Here is a 2,904-nt window from a genome sequence, read left to right on the forward strand (position 1 = left end):
ACTCCTCTGCATCTGTCATTAGCAAGAAGATATTGGTCCGCTTAGTTAAAGACAATGATGATTCATATCTGTGGGTGGGGCTGAATAGACATATGATGAATACTCCTTTCCACTTTAGACCACAGAGACAACTTTGTCTTTTTTTAATTTATGGTTGGAATACATGCGGCCTAAGATGCCGATCGATTTTAATCATGGCCTCAGTTCTCTCCCTTCTGTTCCCCTCCCCCTTGCAACGTGACTTTGCAGCCCCTCCCTTCAAGAGTTAGAGTCTATTTCCCCACCCCTTGAATCTGGGCCATTTGACTTGCTTTGGCCACTGGAATGCAAAACCAGTTACAATGTGCCAGTTCCTGGCTAAGCCTCAAGTGTGCAGTACTATTTTCTTTCTTTCTTGGAAACTGCCACTGCTGTGTGAACAAGCCCCGGCTAGGCTGCTGGAGGATGAGAGATCATATGGGGTAGAGAGGAGTCATCCTACCTGAGACCATCCCAGACCAGCCAGTCCAGAGCTAACACCAGCTGATCACAAATGCATGAGCAAGCCCACCAGGATCAGCCAGGCCCCTGCTAGATTAACAGAACCATTCAGCCAACCCACAGTCTCATGAGAAATAGTAAATGGTGGCTATTTTAAGCCACTAAGTCTTAAGCAATAAGTTACGAAGCAGTAAGTAACTAATACAGATAACCAATTCCATTCTTTTTTTTTTTTCCTGACTGCCAGGAAGCTCAGAGTCAAATTTGAAGACCAGTCACAGAATCTATGTTCATTGATTTATTCATGTTTATCGTACCCTTTATGGCTAAATGCAATCTTCTCTCTCCTTGGTAGTGAATTTAAAAAATTTAATAACCTGTTGTTTGCCATGTTGGTTCTAAATCCAAATCAATCCCCTGTTTTAAATATTTAGGTGGTTTTTATTTATCAGATTAGAAGAGATGACTCTAGAGCAGGGCTGGCAAACATTTTCTGTAAAGAGCCAACCAGTAAATATTTTAGGCTTTGCAGGCCATGTAGTCTCTTTCACAACAGCTCAACTCTGCTGTGTAGTGCTAAAGCAGCTCTAGGCTACATGTAAACAAATGGGCATGGCTGTGTTCCAAAAAAGCTTAATTATAAAAACAGGCAGTGGATAGGATTTGACCCTTAGGCCACAGCTTGTTAACCCCTGATCTAGAGCAATCTATGTTACTATGCAAAAACATCTTCACCTACACCATGATCCCATCAACTTTATTGTAATTCATCTCAACTACTTTGAAAACAACAGGTAAATTAAGTGACTTTACTTCCTCTATCAGAAGACAAGAAGGGGCTGACAATAAAGCAATGCTGTATAGACTAACAGCATTTGTACCAGGGGAAGGACTATACTGAACAACTTAAAATCCCCTAGCCACTTAGTCCATAACTGGTTATTTAGCTAATGCTAAAGGCCAGGGTGACACAAGTGATGTCTCACTTGTTTTGTTTCATTTCCCAGCCTCTAATCTCAAATACTCATTTAACAAATGCACACTGTATGGGGCTCCAGTCGTACTTGCCTACTCGGAGCTCCCTGAATGTATTGTGCTATTTCACGCCTCTCTAGCTCTGCACACAATGTTCCTTCTGCCGGGAACACACTTAGCCCTCTTCTCTTACTGGCTAACGCCCACTCACTGATCAAAACTCAGCTCAGTGATACTGCCTCTTGGAAGACTTCCCTGAGCGCACCTCCACCTCCTCACCCTCAGCCTCCAGTCCGCACACTCAGTCTCAGCATTTATTCTACTAAATTAATAATTAAAATAGTTTATAATGCATATATGTTACCAGGCAGTTTCTATGTGCCAGACACTGTTAAAGTCATTTAACTGAAATTAGTGGTATACTTGCCTGTTTCCCCAATCCAATCACACATTCAAAAACATATATTGAGTACCTCACGGTTCTTGTGCTAGGCACAAAAAGATAAATAAAACACAAGCCTATACTATAGAGTAGAAGCCCACTGAAAGCACACTGTGTCTTCTTTGTTTTTACTTCTCAACACCTAACAGTGTCCAGAGCAGAGATTTTAAATTAATATTAGATGAACGAATGAAAATAGCTAACACTTATACAGTAGCTAATATGTGCCAGGCAATGTTCTAGGCTCTATACATGTCTAAACTCATTTAATTTTTATAACGATTTATGGGGTGGCTAGTATAATTACCACCCCTTCACACATGGGGAATTGGAGTCATAGAGAATTTTTAAGTAACTTGCCCAAGGTCACACAGCTAGCACGTGACAGAGCTGGTTCCAGAGTCCACGCTCACAACCACTGGATGAAGTGAAAGCTTGAGTGACTCAGCATAAATCCATTGCCATTCCTGGAAAAGGAATTCAAAGGGTACATGTTTGATGACTTGGATGGTCTGGTGGTAGCAGTTACGTGCTTGGACCTAGCAGTCAGATAGAATTGTGTTCACATTTGCCCCCAGGTGCTCAGTGTAAGTGACCAGTGCTGTTGGAGGTGCTGGTGGTGCCTCCAAAGCACACCCTCACATTCACACACAAAACGTTACAGCTACATCCCGAACTCCAAGCTGATTTCTCCCACCGCCTCTCCTCCTCTGGGTGGGCAAGCGTTGATGCTTGAGGGATGACTCCAGTACAGCTCTGCCAGCACGTGACTGCTGTTTTGACTTTCCCTGTGGCAAGCAGGATTATAAAGTATAGGGTGGGCCAAAAAGTCCCTTCAGATTTTAAGTAAAAGCAAAGACACATTTTTCATTTTCACCAAGAACTTTATTGACCAATATATTCACCCCTTTGTTCCACTACCTTCTGCCATTTTTCAGGCAACTTCATAATTCCATCTTCCCAAAATTTTTTATCTTTTTGAGCAAAGAACTGTTCCAGGTGCCTTT

The sequence above is a fragment of the Phocoena sinus genome, chromosome 9, assembly GCF_008692025.1.
Source record: "Phocoena sinus isolate mPhoSin1 chromosome 9, mPhoSin1.pri, whole genome shotgun sequence".
Lineage (NCBI taxonomy): Eukaryota > Metazoa > Chordata > Mammalia > Artiodactyla > Phocoenidae > Phocoena > Phocoena sinus.